We start from the raw sequence: 26,844 nt of genomic DNA, 5'->3' as shown, positions 1-26,844 counted from the left end.
TACAAATTGCCTAGACTAACAGAGGAAGAAATAGACTACATAAACAACCCCATATCAGAAAAAGAAATTGAACAAGTCATCAAAGAACTCCCTAAAAGACAAATGCACAAGTTGCTGTGAGATGCAGGACAACATGGCCTTCCTGTGGGCACCAAGACAGGATAGACATGTGTTTTCAATTTGATGGAGTAATATTACAATTCTTCTGACCTTTCTCTAAGTAAATTACTGGGAGTAATATGCAATTTTCCCATATGAATTATCATTTCTAGTTGAAAGCACCCAAGAAAAAATGAAATCTGAAAGCCCAGAATTATGCAATTCTTTCTGTGCAATTGCATTCATACATTTTATAGGTCTGTGGAAAAATCTACTGTGGATGCATCCTACTGGTTCTGAAATACCTTAGGGCAGATATAGACACTCAGATATGGGTCTGTTATACACAATAATTGATGATAAGCTCTTCATCATCTAGCCTGATGCAAGGAATAATGGAGAATTACAGTATCCCAGAAATTCAGAGTTAAAAGCGATCTCAGAGTCCAACTTATATCTGAGAAGAAACCCCATTTACAGCATCCCAATGATGTGATTATCTTTCCTCTCCTTGAAAATTTCCAGTGATGGGGACACATCTCTAAGGGCAACCATTTCCTTTTTGGCCAATTCTAATTGTAAACATTTCCCCCCACCCCCTTCATTTGAAGTTAAAATTACCTCTCCATGACTAAATCTATCTACTGGAGTGGGGCAGAGCAAATCTAAAAATATCTCTTCCTCAAGAAAGCCCTTCAAATTCTTGAATACAGCTTTCATGTTTCCTATAAGTCTTTTCTTCCCTGAGCCAAACATCACTAAACCCCTCCAACTGATCCCATAATGGCATGGTTTCAATGATGGAAATAGGGCCCGATCTATAAATCTGATTACGACAACTCATTTCCATAGTCTACATTGCCTTCCAAAATTAACCAGGAATGGAGCTGATGGAAATAGGGCTCTAACTGCAAATCCAATTACAAGTTATTTCCACAGTCTATACTGCCTTCCAAAATTAATCGGGGAAATCAACGGGATGGAAACCTCATACTTTCACAGTCTATTTTGAGGCAATTATCAAATGCCCTCCAAAGAACAATAAGCTTTTCTGGGCAGATACCACTGTAAATGAGGACTTTTATTGTTTCAGACAGACCATATTAATACTAAAATAGTAATCAGGACCAATAAACTTAGTCATTCCTCCAGTTGCTGCAAATACATTCTGGTTCCAGAATCATACTTAAATGCAAATATGGAGATCACTCCATCCTCCTTCTGTTGATTTGTTCACTTGTGAACTTTCCTGTTCATTAAACAACAAGCACTTTCAAAATTGAAGGGAGTTGCTAATGAAATAGTAATTTTTTTTTCATATGGAGATTCATTGCTTTTTCCCAGGATTTCAGGACCAGGTAGTTTACCTTTAGATTTTCTAGCTCTCTATTCAAAATAAGTTAATTACAAATATATGATACTTCATTGGCTCCTTCCATTAGGGAATTTCACAAATCTTTTGAAAAATTAAATCACCTAGTTTTCAGTGAGAGAGGCCCCCGCCCAAACTTATAATAGAGATTGAAACTTCCATTGAGGTATTTGGCAAATTGGGTCAAATAAGGTTCCCACAAATTGGTGGCTCTAAAAATAATGCACTGTTTCAATGATTAGGACTGTTTTGAATCAGCTCTACAAGGTGAAATCTTTTTCAGGCATGAGCTGCCTTATGAAAAGTTTCAAGAGACAGTGAGGGATTTGGCCAACCTTATAATAGCCACTTGGAAAAAATATATATATCCTTGCGGGGTATTCATGTTTTCTCTAACTCAGGGGTTTCTGAATGTGGTTCTAGCAAATATTTTGATAGCCATATTTCTATATCATTCAGCTTCCTTTATAATCTTATGTATTTTCTTTTCTTTATTTTTAAAACCCTTATCTTCCATCTTAGCATCAATACTGTATATTGGTTCCAAGGTAGAAAAGTAGTAAGGGCTGGGCAATGGGGATTAAGTGATCTGCCCAGGGTCACACAGTCAGGGAATGGTTAAAGCCAGAATTGAACCTAGGACCTCCTGTCTCTAGGCTTGGCAGTGCCCCCTCTGTATGTTCTTTTAAAGAACATGTTTTCAAAGTTATTTAATTTTTGAATTATTTTAAAGCATTTCAAAACATTCTGAGAAAAGGATCATAAACTTCACCAGGCTGCCAAAGGGATTCATGTAAATGAAAATAAAGATTAAGAGCCTCTGTTTTAAGCTTTGGTAGCAACAATGCTGTCTGCCAATTACAGCCTCTTGATTATTAATATCCCGATAAAGGCCTGATTTGGCCTTTACATTCCATCTTCTCTCCTTCTGTCCAAACTAGTTTTTTCCTACGTTCCCTTGTGCAAATGAAAATGACTCTTTCCCCTCCTTAGAGAATTTTCTTAATTATTGACATCTTCAGTACCTGACTCAAAAAGTACATGACATTGATCTTTTTGGGGGCAAACAAATCAATCCTATAGAAGTCTAGTGATTTGACCATGATTGCAAGTTAGTGGCAAATCTAGAAATAGTAGTCCAGCTTCATTACTCCTAGGAATAATTAAGTAATCCATTAATCTTTCCACTATGACATGCTGACTCTTTAGAGTTCTAACTTTCTGAAATTTATGTGGGAGTATTTTGAGAGAGAGACAGAAAGAGACAATAACAGAGAGAGAAGAAAGAAGAGGAAATGAGAACAGAGAAAGGAAGAGGGAAGAGTGGAGAGAAGGGAGGAGTGAGAGAACAAAAGAGAATGAGAAAATACTCATAGGGAAAAATAACATGGAATTTGTGGTCAGAAACCTTCAAACTGTATCCTGGTTCCTCTATTTCTCAGTGGTGACACCATGAATAAGCCATCTTACTTCTCTGACCCTGAGCTTCTTCATTTAGAAAATAAGGGTAATAAGGCAGGCACAACCTATTTCATTGGCTTGTTATTTGGAAAACATTTTATAAACCTTAATGTGTAAGAAGATTATAAGACGTGATGATGAAGACAGTGATGATGGTGATGAAACAAGACAGTGAGATTGAAAGCATGTAGATATACTTCTGAGAGATGAAAAGCAGGAAAGAGAGAGAAATTACTTGTAGCTGACTTGCAGCTTACATTTATTTTGTTTTGTTTTCAAGCTTTCCCTTTAGGGCAGATTAACCTTTGTTCCATGATAGATCAAGTAACTTCTGTACGATTGGTCAAATGTTGGAGTCCTATAAAATGTTTAGGGGCATATTAAATATACCTTTTCCTTATCAAAGTTCATAGTTCCCTAAAATCAATATGTTTGGTTCCAGGCTAAGAATTCCTTGGTGAGAGACATCTTTGTTTCTCTACATATCTAGGATTTTATTATCTCTCCTTTCTTAATCTGTCTTTCTGTTTCTCACACACATACAGCACGACACACACACAGGAACATAGCACAATGGGACACACATACTCAACCCAAAGAAATGCCATAAATACATTAGTCATGTATACATATACCACAGGGGAACATAGATGCCCACGATGACATCTATTTGTGTATGTGTTCCTTCTGCTTTCAGTTGTGAGAAATGGCAAAAGAGAAACTGATAATAATAATAAATAATAATATAATAATAATAATAAAAATAAATAATAATAAATAAAAGAATCAAATCTTCTCCAAATCATATAACTAGAAATCAGGGAAGCATCCATCATTTGGAGAATAGGTGAAGAAATTATGGTATGTGAATAGAATGTAATACTCTTATGCCATAAAAATGATAAAAGGGATAACTTCAGAGAAGCCTGGGAAGACCTTTATGAATTGATACAAAGTGATATAAGTAGAACAAGCAACATGCTAAATAACAAAAACATTGTAAAAACACACAACTTGGAATATTTATAAAAAATCTTGATCAGAACAATGATATTTCACAATTCTAAGAGATTGAAGATGAAATAGGCTATTGACTTCTTGTAAACATTAGATGAGGAAATTAGAGTGCATATAAAGACATATATGTTTTTGGACATGGTCAATACAGTAACTCATTTTTCTTGACTGCATATTTTTTAATGATATTTTATCTCTTTTCAGTGGAAGATAAGGTTGAAGGAGAGAAAAATTCTTGTTGACTAAAAAAAAATTTAAGTAAAAAATTAACTTGCACTCTCCCTAAATTGTGCTCAGTATGGGCACATTATGGGATGGGAATTTAAAGATGGGAAATTAAATTTCTCAAGATTCAAAATGAAAAATATTGCCCTCTACATTGCACTGAGACCCTAACCCTATAGAAGTTATAGTAGAAGAGAGGGATACTAGAAGCAGAATTACATAAAGGTGCTAACACTTCAGCAGTGGAAGATGAATGGTTTGGATACTGAAAGGTACAATATTCAAACCTTCCCATGTTCCAAGTATGCATTTTCCCAGACCCTTCACATAACAATTTTTACAATTATATTTTCTCTTAAAAAGAAAAATTAAAAAAAAAAGAAAGAGAAGTGAAATACAGTAGGGTTATGTATTTGAAGTTATGGTTTCCCAAGAATCTTTGACTTTGGAACCATATAATGTGTATACATATATATGTATATATACAAATATACATATACACATATATTATAGAAATACACATACCCAGTTATATATATATATATGAAAAAAATATATATATATGGGTGGGTATATAATTTTAGTATAAATACAAACATTATAAAAATACTTCATATATGTCTCTCTATATATATATTTGTATATGAACTCTGATTCATTCAAGGATCAAGTATTTCTTAGATTGTTAGTGACATGCACACAGGTTTTGCCATAGGACTGCCATCAGTCACTATAAAATAAATATAATGATAATGATAAAATACTCTTTATTTTTAAATTTTATTTTTAAATTTTATTTAATTAATTGATTTAGAATATTTTTCCATGGTTACATGATTCATTTTCTTTCCCTCTGCTCCTTCCATACCCCTCCCATAGCCAACATACAATTCCATTGGGTTTTACATGTGTCACTGATCAAGACCTATTTTCACATTATTAATATTTTCATTAGGGTGTTCTCTTAGAGTCTACATCCCCATCAAACAATGTGATCAGGCAGCTGTTCTTTTTCTGTGTTTCTACTCCCACATTTCTTTCTCTGGATATGATTAGCGTTATTTCTAATAAGTCCCTCAAAATTGCTCTGGATCATTGCATTGCTACTAGTAGGGAAGTCCATTACATTCAGTTGTACCACAGTGTATTAGTCTCTGTGTACAGTGTTCTCCTGGTTCTGCTCCTTTCACTCTGCATCAGTTCCTAGAGGTCATTCCAGTTCACATGGAACTCCTCCAGTTCATTGTTCCTTTTAGCATAATAGTATTCCATCACCAACAGATATCACAGTTTGTTCAGCCATTCCCCAATCAATCGAAGGGCATCCCCTCATTTTCCAATTTTTGATAAAATACTCTTCAGCTTCTTTCCAACCCATTTCCAATGCTGACTCATTCCCAAAATAGAGCCTTTTCTGAATCCCACAGTTTTTTGTTCATCCCACAGTTGTTAGTTCTATCTTCCTCTAACAATTACTTTGTATATACTGCATATTCACTTATCTCTGCAAGTGTTCTAATCAGTCCCACCCACTACACTGCAAGCTCTTTGAAAACCAGAATAGTTTCATTTTTGACTTTGTATCTCTAAGGTTCAGTGCCTGCTACATTGTAGATACTTAACTCTTTGTTGAAATTAGTTCAGATGAATTGAATTTATATGCTGATTTGTCATCTCCACAGCTTTGTATTCAAAGAAACCCTACCATAGAGGTCATGCAAGTATTATTATTTTCCCCATTTTATAGATGAGGAAAATATCTCAAGGAGTTTAAATAACAAGCTCAATGTCATCCAGGCCATGATGATAGAACGATGTTTCAAACCCAGGTTTATAATTCAACATGCTGAATATTGTTTCCATCCAAAATAATTACAACAACAATAATACCCCCAAAGTAAATATGACAATGAGTCTTGTTAGGATAACCTAGTCAGGCAGGAAATAGTAAATGCAATCTTATTCCCAAGGCCTAAGACTGGTACAACTAGGGCTTCTCAATCCATAGACAAGGACCAAATTGTCATTTACAGCTAAGTCCTGATTGGTGTGAATAATGAATCCTCTGAGTGAGCTGCATTATTTGAATTCATGGCATATTTCTATATCTTATATAATAACTTTGAATAATGGTGATTAAAAAAATCCTCTCCCCTTTTATCTTAGAATCAATTCTAAAACAGAAGAGCAGCAAGGGCTTGGCAATTGAAGTTAAGGGATTTGCCAGGGCCACACAGCTAAGAAGTGTCTGAGGCCAGATTTGAGCCCAGATCCTCCTAACTCCAGTCTGGTGCTCTATCCACTATGCCACCTAGCTGTCTCTGAATAATGCAAATTTGAATTCATGTGATCACTTGAGGGGATTATTTGAACTAATATTTACTTATCAGTATACTTTACATGATTAGTTTTGCCAGTATAGTCCAGGTTTGCCTACAATAATATTATTTCACATAGATTCTTCATTTTGATGTTTTATTTCTTTTAAGTGGACAAATGCCACGATCTTTTTTTCAGCTCTATATTTTTCCCCCAAGATTCAATATTCCCACAATAAATCATGGAAGTAACCCATACTAATAAGCAATAAAATAGTAATTCTTGTTTTTCTTACAGAATCATATCATAAAAATGTATATACCAGCTAGTCTAACCTCCTCACTTTAGTGAACTGGCTATAGTCACAAAATGAACCAATGACAGAGCCACAACTTGGGCCCAAATCCTCTAACGACTATTTGAGTGCCCTTTCCACTACTTCATAATAACCAGGTCTTTATTTCCAAGCAGCACATCTATCTTTCATGGCATATAACAACTGCCAAATGCAAAAAGTACAGAATAAAAAGCTTATAAGTTTGAAGATTCATCCTAGCAAAATCTTTTTTCCATTTATATTCTAATTTGCCATTTTTTCTTTATCCAGGAGCTAAGAGCTATGTCTCTGAATGGAACCGATTATTATTATTATTTTTCCATTGTAAGTCAGAAAGATGTGAGCATTACCATTTACAGCAAAATGTGTGTGATATTTGGGGAATTACTGAAACAGTCTGATTCCATTACTGCTGTTATCAGGATGATACACTTCTCTGTATAGAAGTGTCCTACTGTGAACAAACCTGATAACTGAGGATGAATAAAGAAAGAGTGACAGAATCTTATCAGAACAGCATCAGGATTGTGGAAACTCAAAATGAGCTGATGCTGGTAATGAATGCTAAGGACAACAAAAGGCTTAAAAACTACATTGAGGTCAAGACAAACATCAAAGGGTATAAGACCAGTGATAGGCCAATGGCCTGTAAAGATTGCTTCCATATCTAAACCTAAATCATAGGATTCAAAATGATGGTACAAAAAAGGTAGAATTACTCACGTTTACCTTTTTTTTTTCCTTCAAAAAAGAATGCTCTTTGGGCTTGGAATGGTAAAAATAAAAGTTAAGGAGATGAAACCCAAGTAAGGAGATGGCAAGAGAGCAATGATGTGCCCTACATGGGTTTAAGATTCTCCACTCTGAATGGGACAGGTGCCATAAGACTAGGGACTGACAAAAGTCTTGGTCTTTAAAAAGAAAAGAGTGGAGCTTTCAAAATCAATGTCAGTGAACTTTGATTTCTGGCACAAATTAAATAATGTATTATTCAAAAGATAGTTCGTGAACATTCATCAACAAACATTGTTTTGACTATGTACAAATCACTGTGCTAGGTAGAGAAGTTGCAAAGACACAAATTAAATAGCACTTTGTATTTTGGAGATATGACTTTTATGCAAATAAATAGAAAAGAAGGTAAATAAATGTGAATTGAGATCAGAGAAACTACTAACAACTGTGGGGATATGATGATACAGGAACTAAACCTTGATGAAATCAATGATCCTAAGAGGCTAATATAAGAAGAGATCACATTCCAGTCATGAGGAATGGCTTGTGGAAAAGCATAGAAATAAGAGAATGAGGGGTCAAGTTTAGGGGGCAGCTAGTAGTTTAATTTGATTGATATGCTGAATTTATGATGAGGAGTAATACAAAATAAGACTGAAAATGTAGGTGGAGCCCGATTGGGGAAGGCCTTCCTACAACCTTATGGAATTTATATTTGTACTGTAGAAAATGAGAAGCCACTGAAATGTTTTGAATAAAGGAGTGTCATGGTCAACCTATCTTTTATAAAGATAATTTTCACTGCTATCTACAACAGAGATGCCAAATGTATAATCCATGTAGTATGCAATACACCTGAGTGACACCATGACCAGATTAAAATGTTCTTTAGTACTATTTAGCAAAATAGAACATAGAAAATGTTAATATGTGGTTTTAAAAAGTCAATATGTGGCCCAAAGTGATTCTTATTTATTGTCTAGTGGCACCTGTTTCTATTTGATTTTGATACCACTAGTCTAGAGAATCAATTAAACAAGACAAAGAGGGCAAGCAGGAACACTAATTATTATTATAGCCATCCAGGAAAGAAATAATGAAAGATTAAAAGGTTGGTGACTATGTGGGTAGAGAATTTACACATACAGAAGTGATGCTGTGAAGGCAGAAGCAATAAGACTTAGCAATAAATTAGAAATTGGGAATATTCTAAGTGACTTTGAGTTTATAGACCTGAATGATGCTGGATTGTGGTGCCCATAGAAAAGTTTCAAAGAGGGACTAATATATGAGAAAGCTAATGTATAACATTTTGGACCTGCTGATTTGGCAATATTTAGGGCTATACATAGGAATAAGTAACTGCTTGGTAAATAGCAATGTTTGATTGCAGTGCAGGAGAGACTAAAAGGCTGGATATATGAGTAGGAATTCTCAGTGTAGAGATGCCTTTTGATCACAGTAAAGGTGATGAAATAGTATATATGGAGAAGAATATTTAAAAAGACAAGTGACAATCAGCCTGGTTTTATCAAGAACAAGTCATACATGACTTGAAATATTTCCTTTTTTAAATGGGTTACTAAAATGATTGGCCAGGGAAATGTTGATATTGTGTATATAGATTTCAGCAGGGCTCAAGTATTCTGGTGAAAAAGATGAAGATATGAATGGCAGAAGATGATACAGAGAGATGAATTAAAAACTGGTTGAAGGGGCAGCTGGATGGCTCAGGGAATTGAGAGCCAGGCCTAGAGATGGGAGGTCATAGGTTCAAATCTGGCCAAAGACATTTCCTAGCTGTATGATCCTGGGTAAGTCACTTAACCTCCATTGCCTAGCCCTTACCACTTTCCTGCCTTGTAACTTAAAAAAAAAAACAAAAAAACAAAAAGCAGAAGGTTACTAAGAAACCCAGAAGTCCAATAGGAGAACTCAAGTGGATAGATGTGATGTAGTTTCCACTTAGATAACTCCCTAAATACCCAGCCGTGGTCTTCAGGTATCCTAGCCCTGTTAGTGAGAGTAAAGGAGAATCATTTTTTCTCACTGAGTCAGTCCTGCAAAATGCCTTGGAGACAATGTTATATAAAATCAGTATCTCTATTTATTCAAAGAAAGAGTATATGAACTGAGGATCAAAACAGTGTCCCTGACTCTAAGGGATCTAGCTATCTAACCCACAACAATCTACATCCCTTGCAAGAGGAATTCTTCCATTTCTTCAAGCTAACCTACCAGCGCCCTTTTTCTACCTAGTGTTCCCCAAAAGAACTGGCTAAGCTGCCTATCTATGGCCCTCAGTAGTGGGCTTTATTGAGTTCAAAAGCTGTCTCCAAAACCCATTATGATTGCTCTCAAAATGGCTAAGTCCAAACCCAGTGGGTCTGACCCCTGAAGTACAACCTCAACTCCAACCGGACAAGATTTTAGACAAAAGCTTCCGAAAAGTTGATTTAAAAAACAACAACAACAACAACAGCAACACAGTAGATATAGTCAGATCCTTTGCTAGATGATCTCGAGTCAAACAGAGAACCTCCCAAGATGATTTTTAGGTTTTTCCTTCTCCACAGACAGGCTGAGGTAGCCAAGCTCCAACAAGCCAGTCTTTCTCCTTCCTTTCAGGACAGGAAGAGCCCTTTGCTACCATAGGAAGTCACTCACTCTAATAGTTGTCCCTTCCAAACTTTTCCTCCTCTGCCCCCTGCCTACTAAAATCCTTTCTCTATAGTTCCTAGCATGTGCCTTAAAGAGGATCTTCCACTTCTCTTAAATCTTATCCTTATTCCCATCCTTTTCCGATTATGCAACAAATACATAGTTCTAAGGCAGAAGGTAAGGGTTTAAAAATTTTTTGGTTGAGTTGCCCCCTCTGCAGGGCCAAAGGAGCCAATGGGGAATATTCATAATAAATTGTGTCTTTATTAACAGGCAGCTTGGTATCTCTTGATAAGCACCATCCTTGATTGGTTTTGGGAACTCATTAAAGGTACTTTGCCTCATAAATGGATTGGTGCTTAATGGGAAGGGTAGCAAGAAGTATAACACAAGATATCAAAAAGTGCACATCTAGTTTCTTTGATAGTAATCCTTTTTTGATGGCCAATTCTGTCAAATAATGACTGGCCAGTTGTGAATACTAGCTAGATGATGTATGAAAAATACTTTGCAAGCCTAAAATATGTCAGTTGTTTTTATTATTACTATTGATATTCTATTATTATTGTTGTTATTATTATTTCCTTATCTCAAGTTCAAAGATCTTATCTCAAGTTCAAAGATAGATCTTCGTTATGGACTAACTGAATGGATCTTAGAGAGGACTCTTTATCCCAGGGAAATATTTTCTCTCAGCACACTGCCAGTTCTCTCAGGGGTCTCTGTTCTTCAGTTTGCTAAATGGTATAAGGCTGGAGTGGTATGAAAGCTTCCCAGGCCTTGATAAGCAGTTCCTTTAGTTGATTTGAAATGTTGGTACAGAGTTGGTGCTCAGAAAATGTTTATTAAATTGAACTGAATTTCACTTTGACCTTATTTTGCCTTTTCAAGAATTACTGTGTCAAACAGAATGAACTTGTACTGTACTGTCCTGGAATTCAAATTCTCAAATTGGTCTTTTTTCTGCAATAGTGGCAAATGTTGGAAAAATCTGATTCATAAAAGATTATAAGATCTTAGATTTGGATGTGGAAGACATCTTAGAGGTCATCAAGTTCAAGCTCCTAAATTTATAGAAGCCCAGAAAGGATACTTGACTTGTCCCAGGCTACACAGCTAGTAAGAATATATACAAGGATTGAAGTTTGTCTCCATGATTATGATTCCAGTACCCTTTCTATTATGCCACACTGGCTTCCTGCTTTCTCCCACCTACCATTTCTTCTTTTTTTCAGATGCTACCACTATCAAAGAATCATTCAAATCACAAAAGCAGGTGGACTTACAGTTTTTCAACATTTTATATTATACAAGATTGGGACTGAGAACAGTGTCCAGTATCTTGATGTTAATAGCAAACCCAATGTAGGCCATCATTTGAATTCTTGCTGATATTTTTCCAGATTGATCTTGAAATAATGAAATCTCCAAAGCTTAATGCTATTAGAACTTCATCATATTCACAGTATGTTTAAAGGGCTCTATCTTGATCTGAAAGTAATGGGATGAACATCACTAAGATAAGAGGCAATTATAATATTAGAATCTCTAAGAATGACCTTGTGCACATATTATTCAATTAAAGTAAAATCCTCAAATGTATATCTACATTGCTTTAATCTTAGAAGTCTAATTTAAACATCAAGTTGTCCTCATTTTGAAATAGGAAAAATAATCTCAGTCATAAACAGTGTATAACTATTTTGTTTCTAGCCAAGGAATCGGACAAAGATTGTTAGCTTCATAGCTCTACCCAGCTCTTGTCAGTCTTGCTCCCAAGTTGATGTGCATGGCAACTAAAGGCATTTACATGGGTTTTGGGTGAGAGTGGGGGGTAGACGGAAATGGAAAAAAACAAACCTCCTTATCCCTTACAGAGCCTAAATTTACCTCTTCCTGGTTTCTATTCCTAGTTCTGCCTTCTAAATACAGAATATGACAGTTATTATGTCTTGGTTTTTCTCTCCTCAAACCTAAATATCACAAGCTCCCTTAATCAACCTTCATTTGACATGCTTTTGAATTCCTTCATCATTTTGGTCACCTTCTGCTTATCAATGTCCTTCTTAATTAATGTGTTACTTCAACATTAAAAATTAATATTCTAAGTAATGTCTGATGATGATAGAATACATTAGAACTCCCTACCCTCATCCTCAATCCCACCCCACATTATTTAAAAATATGCCACTCCTAATATTTCAATTGCATTAGGATATTTTGTTTTGTTTTGTTTTTTGACTGCCACATCCCACTGATGATCATCCTGAAATTTCAGGCCCTTAAATCCCTAAGCCTTATTTTATATGGATAGCTATCTAATCAAGATTTCCTCCATCTTATAACTCTGAGGTTTTTTTTTTAATTTCAAGTATTAAACTTTACATTATTAATATGTATTAATAATATTTGATGCATTCCAACATGTTAGTCTGTCAAAATCTTTTTGGATCCTGATAGACATCACTGTGTTAGCTATTCCTTCCAACTTTGCCCTCTGTAAACTTTATGCACATACCATCTGTATCTTTATCCAAATTAATCTGGCATGATCTGTTCTTGATGAAGCTATTTGTGATTATGACTTCCTTTCCAGATGTTTGTTAATAATCCCTTTAAAAATACAGTGTAGAAGTTTTCCAGGAATTGAAATCTAGTTCACTGGAATGAAATCTGTACCTTCTATTCTTTTCTGTTATAAAAACATTTATCATTTTCTAAACCTGTGGTTTCATTTCCATTCTTTCAAACATCACTGATAATAGCTCCATAATAATATATTCCTGTTACTTTCACTTCTGAGATTATAGTTCATCTGGGCCTGACTTGAATTCATCAAGTACACATATGTTCTCTCTTACTATCGTCCAGATTTTCTAGGGTACAAACTTCTTAACCAGGTTTATTCCATTTCTTTTCAGAACAAAGATAAGTCAGAGAAAAGTGAAGCCCAATAGAATGTAGTAGTTTTGCCTTGTTATCATGGTTATCGTCCCAAGTACCGCAAGCAATAATTCTATTATTTTTGATCCTCTTCTTTTCCCTAACAATAACAGAAAACAGAGAAATATTTATTATTCTCTTTAGTGTTCCTTGATAACCTCAGTTCTTTTTTAGTACTTCTGATTATATCTAAGTTGACTGGTGCTTTACTTCCATAAATATATATTTAGATACACTTTACCTTTTCTTCTTCATCAGAATTATTTCTCATTGAGTCTTCAGAATGAACACAGTCTATTTTTGTGTCCCTAGAGTTGACTTTTTGGGTAGAAGTTGAAGTCGTGGTATTCTACCTAATCCTTACTCTGAAACTTTGGATATCTGCTTTCTCCAAATTCAGGTTGTATATCAGTTATTCCGAGATGTATTATTCTCTTTCCTTTTCGGAGTGCTTATTTCCACCCAAATTTCCTATAATTTTCACCACCTAGTTTTCTCTTTGGTGTTAAGAATCAGATCCAGGAGAGAAATTCATGTAATTCCCTCAACTTTTGAAGGGTGAATTTATAATTAAGGCAAACCAAGGAATGATTAGCTATTTTGTTATGGGCTGAAAGCTCCAGCATATATCCAGATATTTGAATTCCTTGTCACTCTTAGAACAGGTGTCTTGTAAGGAATTAAATTAAGTGTTTGACTAAATATATGAGAAGTCTAAAATATTCTTGTCTTCACCAATTTAAAAATATTATAACAAGTCAAAATGACTTTTAATAGCTTTTATTTGCAAAGAAGAAGAGGTGGAAAGAGTGAAAACAGAATAATACAAAAGGGTTGTAGAGAAGATGTTTAGCCGATCACACTAAATATTGCTCCAGTGCTCAGCTCAGCCTGATGGGGTTTGTTAATCCTTGACCAGAGAACCCAGAGTTCTACCCACATAGCCTCCTCCAAGAAGGGAAAGCCTCTCTGAAGCTAATTTCTCTCTAGACACCAGGAAAGGAAGGCCAGCTACTCACTCACCCAAGAGGCAATCCAAGTCCCAAGTTACCTCCAAGAGTCAGGTCACCAGTAGAAGGCAACTACCAAAGATGACGACTTGCAAAAGACTCTCTCTAGCCTAAGAATTTCAGGGCTTTTAAAGTGACTTCTTATTCCTTCCCCTCTTCACAGGGGCCAATCACAGCTTCCAAATTGCCTAGCACTGCCCAGCAGGTCAGTGTCTATGGGATCCACTTCTCATCTCTGAAGTTGATAACTTGAAGATGTTAACATCGTAGGCCTCTGAAGGTGTTAACCTTATGTCATAGGCTTCTGAAGGTATCAACTTTTATCATAGGATCCACAAGTTTCTGACTGATTGAATTTATCACTCACTTTAGCAAATGACTTGCCCATTTGAACACTCTTACTTAGTGTTAACTAGTGTGACAAGGAAATCACTTTAAAAGACTGAGATATATTAATTTAAGGTTGCCAAGGAATTCAGCTATGTAATTCCTAAATGAAAACTCAAGTCAGCAGTCAACCTTTTATGGAGTTTAATTACAAACAGGAGGAAGAAAGGTATTAGAGATAGAGAGAGAGAGGGAGAGAGAAAGGGGAGAGAAGGGAATAGGGCTTAAATACCCCCTCTGTTTAGGCTGGGCCAAAAGGCCCAAGCCCTTAGATAGCTGAGGCAAAGAAAAGAGATCAGTCCCTATCACTCACGTGACCAAAATGGAGAAACAGTCTCAGGGGCCTCCACCTCCAGCTTCCTTGAGAGCCGACTCTCAAAGCACCACTTCTCAGAGCCAAAACCTCTCCAACCAACCCCCCCCCCCCCAGTCCTCAGACCCCTCTCTCTTTAAGGAAACCATCCAAGTTCCCTCCCCTCAGTTCTCACATCTACCAATCACTGTCCATGTCTTCCCTGTGCCAGTGGTGGCTCTAGCTTAACCCAGGACTGCCCAGAGGTCTGTGGCTTTGCACATGTCTGTTGAAGGTCATATTCTCAATAATTAAATCTTGATCCTTTGCTGCAGCCCTTCCTAAATCCTGTTAGGACTGAGGGGGGTGGAAATTGTATTTTCCAAGACCTGGTTCTGTCATTCCAAGTATCTCCATTGTATCAATTCTAAAATCAATCATGACTCAAAGAAATTCCTGTTCTATGCTTAAGCATAGGTCAAAGTCCTTTCCATTGTTCAGCAAAAGGTTTCTGCCCTAAAGTAATCTTAAGAAGGGAGGAGGAGGAACCTCCCATGCCAATGGGGTTCACATTCCAATAGAGTTCCCACTATCAATAGGAAATTTTTCAAGTATGAAATTTCTCAATGGTGAAATTTCCAACATTTATAAGTCTAAGAAATTTTAAGGTTTACACTAGGAGTGCTTTGAGTTCTGGAGTTATTACTCATTTTAGCAAGTGACTTATGAATTCTTAATTGGTGACTAACAAAGTGTTAACTTAAAATAGAAAAAGAGAATAAAGAATTCCCCTTCATAGTCTATTACAAGTCTGTTATCTGTTTCCAAAAGTAATATATTTCCACATTCTATCTATTTATGCTACAGTATACTAGAATGACAACAATGCATCCATTTCTACCTCCACTGATTTTCAGACAGTGAAGTGAGTTCCATTTCACTTTTTTAAAGATAGGATTAACTTTCCCCTTGTCTATTTTTAGCTAATGAAATCAATAACTTAAAATGCCCCTACTTGACACTAAGTAAGAGAGTTCACAAGTAATTTGCTAGAGTAAGCTCATACCTCCAAAGGTCACTCCCCTCCTCCCCTCACCCTGGGCAGTGCTAGGCAAGTTGAAAGACTCTGATTGGTTCCCGTAAAGTTGGGGAGTGATAGGAAATGACACTGAGAAAACTACTTTAAAAGGCCAGCTTGAAGATTCAGTCACTCTCTGGTGAGCTGGACTAGAGGAGGAGACGTTTCCCCTGGATCAGCTTGCTGGGTGAGTGGCCTTCCTTTCCTGGCTTCTGGAGAGATTGGTTCTGGAGATTCCTACCTTCGCTTTAGAGGAGGCTGTGCTGTGGAACTCTATCTGGGACCTCTGGTTGAAGATTACCAAACCCTGCTGGGGCTGAGTCAGACACCAAAGCAGCACTTAGGGTAGTAGGCTAGACAATTTTCTACCTTCTTACATTTTCCCACTTTCATTCTTTCCACATCTTTTTAAATAAAGCTGCTAAAAGTTATTTTGACTTAAATTGTATTAAATATTTTTAAATAAGTGACCATAATACTATTTTAGAACTCTCAAGTTTAGCATAAAACCCAAGTTTTAAATCTTATACCTTCTTTATATGCTAGTCCTTTCTGCTTTCAGGATTTTCTCATGAGGGTAATTTCTTAGTTTGTAATGTCTAGGATGCACCTTGTTAATTAGGCATTTTCTTTACAAACCACATTCTAGTGACAAATTTTACCCCAGTGAATCTTACCAATATTTATTAGGTCAAATCTGCCTCCTTGAATGAGGAGTCTTGTTCACCTTGCTTGTTACTCAATGTTTTTATATTTGTGTACAGGTCCTTGGGGCACTGGGCTTCATGGCTTTCTTAGATTTTCCCTTATGTGAATTTCTGAATATCTCAAGTACTCTTCTTCCTACATCATAGCTACTGTTTCTGATAGCTCTTTTCCTCACTCTTTTGAATTAAAAAAAACTTTGAGTAGATATGCAAAAATCTAAGTGAATATTTTATTAACAGTCCTATTTGGTGCCTTACAATATACTCATAAATGGCCATTGTCCAGACTGAAAATATTCACTAGATGATGAGTTTTCATTGTTTAGACTATAATTTGCTTAAGCCTAGTCAGTCTATTGAGTGTGTACATGTGTATCTCTTTGGAACTGGCACTTCAAATGGGATCAATGTCAGAAGGAAACAATTAAGCTAGATTGTACTTGAAAGATTACACATGGTACAATGATATCAAAGGGCTCTTCTGTACCAATAAATATCTAAATAAAGTGATATTTTAAGCACAAATGTTCTCCTAGGGGTGTTACTTGCTTGCAAATTATAGGTCTCCAAAGACGCAAAGTTATGGATGTCCTTGAAGACAATGGGCAGGTGAAAGTTTGATCTAGAGAGTTGGTGAAATTTCCCAAGATGACTTATGCATAATATTTGGTAGAAGAGGTTAAGAAAATAAAGGTGGACTGATCCTACAATAAGAACTATGGTTAACAATTACTCCCATTCATATCACTAATATTGGTAATTGAACAGAATACTTTTGAATCTATATATGTTTATGTTCTTGATCTCATTTTATCTCTATGATGTCTTAGTGAATAAATAATCTAGCTATGTTAGGGACCTGTTTGCTTAATCACCTTTGATAATATCATCATTATCAATAAATATCAAATTACCTTCTCATTGCTTAGAATGGAATCCTTTACCTGTTTGTCTTTCACTGAAACAAGAAGTGGACCTCATTAAGTCATGTGCCTGAATAAAGATGTTGACTTTATATTTTCAATAGATTCAAAATTTAATAGATTCTATTTTTAAATTAAAAACTAGTTTATCTATGGGAAAGTGGTGAAGAACATCCACTGAACTACAGAAAATAGAATGCAGAATGTATGATTGTGAATAGCTTTCCAGGAAACAGGAGGAAGTGGGATACAGGGAAAATTTTAGGTAGTGTGAAAGAATATCTTTCTTCTTTCTTTTATGATATTAGTTGGGAAAGCTATGTTGTCTTGCATCAAGGTAGGACCAGTTGGTCCAGTAGTAGTAATTCACTGCAATATTCCTTCCAGGAGTGTTTATGCTTAGGTATATTTAGAGGATAATAATAACTGTTGAGGATAATAGTGACACTTCAAAAAAGTAATTTTAATCAATTTACACTTTTATTACTAAATTAAAAGTCCCCACCCCAATAATTCATGTGCTTACTATACCTCACCACATTATTTTTTCCTCTTTCTAGCAAAATTTTCTTTATTTAATAGAGTTTATCTAGCCAAGTGACCTACTGTCTGCTGTCCCCACTCTCTTAAAAATGGGGAAAAGAGACCATTGTAAGAAGGAATATGGTCACCAAATTTTAAAGTTAGGAGCATTTCCCTCATTTTCTGGTGAAACAAATCTTCTCAAAAGTCCAAGCACTCTATACTAATTTTAACAGCTGTAACTATGTAGATCTGTTATTTTTAAACTGGGATCCACAGAAGAGGGTCTATGGATAGATTTCAAAGGGACAATCAACTTAAATGGGAAAAACTATCATCAATTTCAATAATCTTTGGTTTTCTTTGTAGTCTCTTGGATTTTTGTTCAATGTATTTAAAAATACTATTCAGAGAAGGGGTCAATAAGCATCATACAAATATTCCTCTCCGTCTTTCTTCTTTTTTACATATTAATCTAGGCAGCTATTGTTTGTTCTAATAGAATACAAACTTCTTGAGAGTAGGGAGTGTTTCATTTTTCTTTATAGCCCCAGCACAGAACAGTACTACTTCACTTATTTTACTGAGAAGGATACTAAGCCTCAAAGTAGGGAGCAATTCCAGAGAAAACTCACATCGGCTTTTAAGGGAGAATATCCAAGTCCCATGAACAATCATAGGAGGACTGCTTCTTTTATTTGTCACCAACTATGGCAATAAACAGGCAATTTCTCTACTTACTAGGATTATTGATTTAGACCTGGGAATAAGTCGAAAGTCTTTATGAAGAACCTACCATATTCCAGGCATAGGGCTAAGGTTAAAGACACAAAAAATGGTCTCTGCTCTTCAGGAGTTTATGACTTACTATAAGAAGTCATTTTGTCTCACCTTCTCAATTTTCAGATGAGGAAATTGAGGCCCATAGAAAATTCAGTGACTTGTCCTCAGTTACTGACATAGATAATCAGTTGCAGAAGTAGAATGTGAACACAAGGCTTTTGACTCAAAAGTAAGTCCTCAATCCATTGCACCATAGACTTTATTTATGTTGGAGCTACCACATTCACAATATATAATTAATATTCTAATTGACACTGTGATCTTTGATTTGTTCTACATCATGTAAAAGGAAATTTAGATGACTACAGCTGTCACAACATGGAGATGCTGATTGTAAGATGAAATATAAAGTAGCGATTAGAACTGTATCTGTTTTTAAAAACAGAGTTGAACTCTATCCAGTCTTCAGTGGTTGTTTAATTTGGTTGTCCCTAAGTCTGTGTTCATTCTGGTAATTATGAACAGATTAAGCTGCTTGAAATGGCATTTTTCTCTCTTAATGGAAGAATAAATATCAAAATCCATCACAGTAGAGGCAAAATAAATCTTAATCCTAAGCAAGATTAACATAATTAACAAAGATAGTAGAGAGGAAGGGACAGGATGTTGGAGGTCTCTGAAAGTCAAAAGTTTTCTTCTGTTTTAGACTAGCCGCAAACAAAAGAATGTTCTCTGGCAACCTCATCAGCCCTTTCCTGCACAAAGTGGTTTCTAACCCTTTTTCCACATTGTCATCTACTTTGGACACAGGGTTGCATTTATTAATCAGATATAATCAGGCCCCATTTCAGAGTAAGAACAAAGCTTGCTTGTGGTTTCCTTCCAAGATGGGTTCAAGGCAGGTCACACTGTCTGTCAGCCTTTCTCTTCTCTGCCCTCTGAGCACTAGACATGGGGGCAGGACAAGTCAAAGCCATTTGGTAGCTTTCCTTTTCCCAGGGGCCTCTGAAAGAGACTCTGCACACTAATCCTTTCCTAGATATTGAGAGCCTGTGTGTAGTTATTTTCAAGTTGTTCAGAGCAAAAAGAAAAGCAAGAAAGGGATAGACCCATTGCTTAGGGCAGACAGTAATAATAACTGGTAATGGGGAAAGAAACCAAAATCAGCAAATGTCATAATTTTTTTCAAAAATGATGTAGGTAAGACTATCAAGATTGACTGAAAATAAATCAATGAGTATGATAATGACCTTTTAGAAAAACTTTATAAAAGATTACTAAAATAAGCATTTAGAAAGAGAAGTAATCACTATAAAGCCAGTATGGGTTCACTAAGAACAAATCATGTCATGTCTAATTTTTTTTTCATTCCAAATTATACTTTTTTTTGACAGGTTTCCTAGACTGATTAGGGATTGCTAAAGACACAGTGTGTTTAGATTAAAAGTCACTTCATAAAAGTTCTCATGCTATTCTTGGGGTTATGATGGAGAAAATTATTTAATAATTTAAATAATAATAAACTGATGTGGAACTGATCAAATGGCCATACTCATTAGAAACATATAGTGGAGGGCCACAGGGTTCCACACTTTGTCTTCTCTTGTCTAATATTTTTACCAATGACTTAGGTGAAGACATAGAAGGTATACTCATCAAATTCATGAATGACACAAAACTGGGGGGGAAATCATATATCATATGACTGATATGTTGTTCCAAGATGTTGTAATAGCCATGAATGATAGATCAAATTTAATAAGAATTTGATAGAGATAAGTGTTTAATGTCTGTTGAATATACATTTAAAAAAATCAACTATACCATTACATAGACCCAAGAATACGAGAAATCCACATAAACAAAATTTTAGGATCTTAGTGGAATATAAGTTTAATATGTAAGACACAAAATGCTTCATTGTGGGAGTTAATTATAAAGTATTGCTATATATGAATATGAATATGAATATATATATATATATGAAAAAGTCCCTACCCTCAAGAAGCTTATATTTTAATAAAGGAAGACAACACACAAAATGAAGTTAGAAAACTGGAATAGGGTATGAGGCAATACCTAGCAGGGACATCTTGTTCCATGGATTTGAAACCAAGCAGAGTTGCAGATGCAAAATGATGTCTCAACCAAAGCCCCTTCTTATAAAACAACAAATCATTAAGGATATCCTTGACTACTTCACTGTTACTTCCTTACCCAAACTGGTCAACTCATTATCTTACCTTTGATATCATCCTAAAGACCTCCAGTGAAAAGGAACTTATTACCTCCTGAAGATTTCCCATTTGATTCTAGGATATTTCCATCTTCTACAAGACATTCCTGAAATTAAGTTTAAATTTGTCTGTCATACTACCCACCCATTCTTTCTAGTTCTGTCCTCTGGAGCAAAGCAGAAGAAGCCTAATTCCTCCTACACATTCTTTTCAAATGCTTGAAGCAGCAACCAAGTGCTACCTTGTGTCTTCTTATTCCTAGCCCAAAAGACCTCCAGTTATTGAAATTAATCTATAATTAACATTAAATTAAGTCCTTTCATCATTTCTGCTTTGTTCTAGACTCTCTACACTTCACTATTATTCTTCCTAACATATTTTTGGCACTGAACATTATATTTCAGGCAAGTATCACAAGCATTCAAAGCACCACTTTGTGGGAGCCCTTGAATACCAGGCTGGAGAGATTAGACTTTTCTCTAAGAAATGGGGTGCCATTGAAGGTTTTCTATTTGGAGAATAGTATGTTCAAAAATTGGGTAATTAGGTGCACAGTGGAGAGAGTGCTGGGCCAGGAGTCAGGAAAACTCATCTTCATGAGTTCAAATCTAGCCTCACTTACTTTCTAGCTGTGCAATCCTGAGCAAGTCACTTAAGCCTGTTTGCCTTCAGTTTTTCATCTGTACAATGAGATAGAGAAGGAAATGTCAAACCACTTTATTATTTTACCCAAGAAAGCCCCAAATGAGGTCATGAAGAATCAGAAATGACTGAAAATGACCAAACAACAACAATATTCAAAAATGGTTCATTATGTAGAATATTAGTGTAGTGGTATGAAGTATGTAACATTTTGAGTTAAGGGAGATACTGATGAGAAACATTGTAGGAAAAAAAGAGCTCATAAGAAAACAGATTTAGAGTTGCAAGTGATGCAAGGGATTGGGAAGGGATGTAGATTAAGCATTTATATAGTGATTTCTGTGTTCTAGGCACTGTGCTAATTGTTTTTTTACATAATTTGGTGCATTTGACTCACAATAACACTTGGAGGCAAGTATGGTTATTATCCTTATTTTACAGTTCACAAGGCTCAGCAGAGATTAAGCATTTGCCCAGAGTTACACAAATGGTAAGTGTCTGAGGTCACATCTGAACTCAACTCTTCCTGACTCCAGGCTCAGTGATGTGTCTGTTGTGCCACCAGTTGCCTCTACTTCTGAGACCATCTATTCCAATGCCTTGATTTTACTAATATGGAAACAAAGGTTGAGAGATAGAGCAATTGCCTAAGATCACAGAGCAAAGACATGGAAGAGCTAGAATTTGGTCACAGGTCCCCTGATTCCAGAGCCCATGCTCTTTGCCTGTTATCATAGCATTGTCTGCAATGATTCTTAACTCAGACTTTGTAAACTTAAAGATGTGTATATAACTGTTTCAGTAAATTGGCTTCATCTATAATCTTCTATTTTATTTTAAGGATTTAAAAATATGATTCTGAAATGGGACATATAACTGCAAAAGGGTCCTGTAACTCAATGACAGGCCAAAAACCCTTGGTCTAGAGTTAAGGCAACATTGAAAATGACTGGGCATGAAGGGATGAGTGTCTTCATCAGAGAGCCAACAGTGGAATGGAAGAAATGATTTCTTTAATGTGTCTCTTGCTCTTGTGGCTAAAATGTTAACACCTAGTGATGCTCAGTTCCCTCAAAATTACTTCAGGAAATCTCTAAAAATGTACCAGAAAGAGCAATGATAAAGAAAACTGAAGATAAGTGGTAAAAGGCTCCTTTATCCAATCCTGGATGGTATGAGACAGACAGAAACCTAGGGAAGATGTGGGTAAATGAAAGCTAAGATTGGTGGAAAGCAGTTTTGAAGCAACTTAGAATTATAGCAGGAAACAGCATGGGAACCAAATCTTGTCTGGATTGCCTATTACCTGAGCCATAGCAGGAGACAAAACCAGATGAGCATATAACCTAGATCAGGAATAAGAGAAGTAAGTCAATTTGTATGACTATTATTTGAGATAGTACAGGAAATGCTAGGTAGAATAGCAAAATAAAGAAGGGAAACTGAGGAAATAAGCAAATATGAAAGAAAACTATGGGTTTTTTTTGTTTTCCTTTTTTTGGCAGAATGATTATCTACCTGGAAAATCCTAAAATTTACCTATAATTAGTTAAACAATAAATCCAGCCAAGTTTAAGGATATAAAATCAGCCCACAAAATTCATTAAAATATCTGATGACCAACAAAATCCAGCACAAAGATCTTGAAAGAGAAGGTCCTTCCCAAAGCCCAGATGTTACAAAATATTGGGGAATCTATCTGTGAAGATACACAGAAGAAATAAATGAATAGAAATAAAGATATGTAAATAAATGAACAAAGATATTTTAAATAATATAGTTATATCATTTGTTTTTACATTACCCTAATGTCCCCTTATAGTCTTTCGTCTGCCAGAAAATCATCTTTTGTTACAAAGGAAATTTTTAAAGAAGAAAAAAAAGAGAGAATTCAGCAAAAGTGAGGAGGCAGAGCTAAGATGGTGGCTGAGTAACAGGAACTTTCTGAATCTCCTTCCAACCAAAAATAGAAGAGTGTCTCAAAAAGACAGAAATCAAAATCAGATGACTAAAGGGACTCTCCCACTAAATGCAGCCTTGGAAGTAGGCAGTGTTTGGGGATTTCCATGCTATAAGGGAATAAAATTATACTTATAAAGGTGGAAGATGGTCACCTCTCCCCCACACTACCTACCATGTTAGAGAGAGGGCTGAGGCAATCTATAAATTCCTGGGGGCTGGCTGAGGGCACCATAGACTTACCCTGGAGGGCAGTGCAAGATCTTAGCAGTGATATTTGGGACCCAAGGCTGAAGATGCGGAGCCTGCGCAGAGGAGTGTGGAGATTGAGCAGAGAGGACTGGCTATAACAGAAGCAGTGGGGGCTGGAGGAATAGTCTCAGGTGTGATAATTAAAATAGTGGTTGGCATAAACTGTTAGTGATTAAAATAGTGGAAGACAAATTGATAGCATATAAAAGAGTGGATGAGTAAATTGTGACTGCAAAGATATGTTTTTTATATTAAAAATAAAGTGGTTGCCAGGGAAAATATTCCCAATTATGAAATATACCCAAGTCAACTGGGTTTTATAGAGATTTTAATTCATACAATGAGGAATTAAAGAAAGAGAGAAAAAGGAAATAATGAGAAAAGGATAGGCCGGCCCAGGGCAGCCCTGACCAACCCAGGCCTAAGCCTTAAGAGAAAGATCAGTCAGTCCTTCATCACTCACCACAAGATCTGTCCAAACAAGGATTCAGAGGGACAGAGTCTCCTCAGAGGGAGTTCCAGCCAGAGTCAGCCTCCCTCAGACTGTCTTCAAGAGACTGTCCCAAGAGACTCCTCAAGAGACTGTTTTAAGGGACTATTTTAGGAGACTGTCTTCAAGAGCCTGTCTCTAAGAGACTGTTTTTGCTCTTAGATTTTGATCTCCTTATAAAGGGAATTTTCTCCTATGTCACCTCCCCTAAGTTCTCCCATCTACCAATCACAGTAGACATTTTTTCAAAGGACAGACCATTCTTAGTTCACACCTAAGAAGACTAATCTTTTGAGTAATTCACACCTGAGTAGACTAGAATCTCTGAGTAAGTTCCTTCTAAGTTCACAAGTTGCCTGACCTTTATAGGTACTTAGCACCCTTTTGTAGTAGTCCTAAAATAGGCACAGCTTAAGACCTTTTTGTCTTACTATAAGTATGGGTTTAAATACTTTTCATTGTTCAGCAAAGAGTTTACAACTTTTTCTTCCCCTAAGGCATGCTGAAGTATGGTGAAGTAGAGTTCTCACATTCCTGATCAAGTACCTTCACTGCCCAAATGGGGAATGGTCCCAATGGGGAATGGTCTTAACCCAACCTTATGAAGTAGGGTCTGGGAATTTTTTTAAGGTTTACAATCCTAACCTTATGAAGAAGGGCCTGGGAATCTTTAAGGTTCACACAGGGCAAAACAGTTTGGAGTATGCTACAAAAAGAACTGCCTGGCTCTCTCCCTCAGACTTCTGACTGGGAATGGAAGATACTACCAAGGCAAAGGTCTGCAAGATAGAAGCTAAAAAGTCCATCAACATGCAGTAACTCCAATCCACTAACAATCCAGTAACAAAAGAAATAAAGAGTAGCAGAAAAAAACTTTTGGCCCTGGATAGTTTATATGGAGAAAAAGAGCAAAATACAGAACCAACAGCAGAGAGTGACAAACAAGCAAACACATTGAAACTTAAAAATAAAAATAAAAAGGAAATGGATTACAAATGATTGAGGAACTCAACAAAGAGTTCAAGAATCAAGTAAGAAAGATAGAAGAGGAACTTCTGGGTAAGCATGGTGGCAATCTAAACATAGCTTACTTACGCTCCCCAGTACACACTGACAAGGATTACCCCAAAAGACCTTAAGAATCATTTTCAGAGGAGCAGAGGAGCTGTAAAGTGAGGCTCAGCATTGAAGGTGCATGGGATTGGGGCTTTTCCGGTCCATAAGAGGGTGAAAGGATTTCTACCCCAATGTAAGCCGATCCACCCTCCCCTAACATCCCCTACAGAGCCAGAGCACACCAAGATGAATGAGCAAGGGGTGCCTCTGACATGAGTAGGGCACACCTCTGGGTCCTTGGGAGCTTACTAGGACAGCAGGGGACCCACCACTGAAGGCAGCTAGGTGGAAAACCCCAGCATGCAAAAGTGCGCAGACCTTAGGTGCCCAGAGCCAGCGCCCACTGGAGCCAGGGAGTGAGCGAGGAGTGTTCCTGGAGCTAGCAGGGGGCACTTCTGAGTCCTTGGGAGCTGACTAGGACCCCCTGGTGACTTAACCCTGAAAGCAGCTAAACCAGAAACCCAGACAGACAGGAGAGTGCAGACCCTGAGTGCCCCTGGGAAGTTGGCACTGAGAAGAGCTGCAAAGAACTACAGAGAATTGAGAGCCTGCCCCAGGCAAAATCCTTGCACATTAACTCCATACACAGGGAATTTGACCAGCTGACTCAGATTTCTGACTAAAGAGGGAAAGGAAAACATCTAGAAAAATGGCTAATCATGCTCGCTTAAAATCCTTCCAAAAAACCTAAAAAGAAGGCTGTGACCCTCAAGAAGTTTTACAGAGGAATAACCAAGACTACAGAGGAAATACTGGCTGAAACTCAAACAAAGACAAAACAAAAAAATTGTCTACAAGACCTGGAAGAATATCAAATGGAGCTTATCAAAAAGATGGAAGCCTTCTGGAAAGAGAATTAGGAAATGGTTAAAAAAATGAAGAAATCATAGCAGAATACCAAAAGGTTAAAGCAGAAAATCAAAAGATTATAACAGAAAACCAGGCCCTAAGGACTACAATTAAGCAACTGGAAACCAATGATCTTGTAAAACAGCAAGAATTACTAAAGCAAAGTCAAAAGACTGACAAAATAGAAGAAAGTATAAAATATCTCACTGACAAGGTGACAGATCAGGAAAACAGAGGAAGGAGAGACAATTTGAGAATCATTGGTCTATGAGAAAAGCCAGAAATAAACAGAAACATTGACACCATACTAAAAGAGATCATCCAAGAAAACTGCCCTGAAGTTCTTGAACAAGGGAAAAGTAGTCATTGAAAAAGTTCACAAAACACCCTATACACCAAAACCACCAAAAAACAAATCCCAGAAATGT

The 26,844-nt window shown here is 36.4% G+C and overlaps 1 protein-coding gene across 1 annotated transcript in view; it reads right to left on the bottom strand.

The window, feature by feature from the left end:
- SPON1 (spondin 1) overlaps positions 1 to 26,844 on the bottom strand; it is a 444,045-nt gene that overhangs the window by 79,912 nt on the left and 337,289 nt on the right. The window lies entirely within an intron of this gene.

The sequence above is a fragment of the Monodelphis domestica genome, chromosome 6 (assembly GCF_027887165.1).
Source record: "Monodelphis domestica isolate mMonDom1 chromosome 6, mMonDom1.pri, whole genome shotgun sequence".
Classification (NCBI taxonomy): Eukaryota; Metazoa; Chordata; class Mammalia; order Didelphimorphia; family Didelphidae; genus Monodelphis; species Monodelphis domestica.
This window is presented reverse-complemented; position numbering and strand designations above follow the sequence as displayed.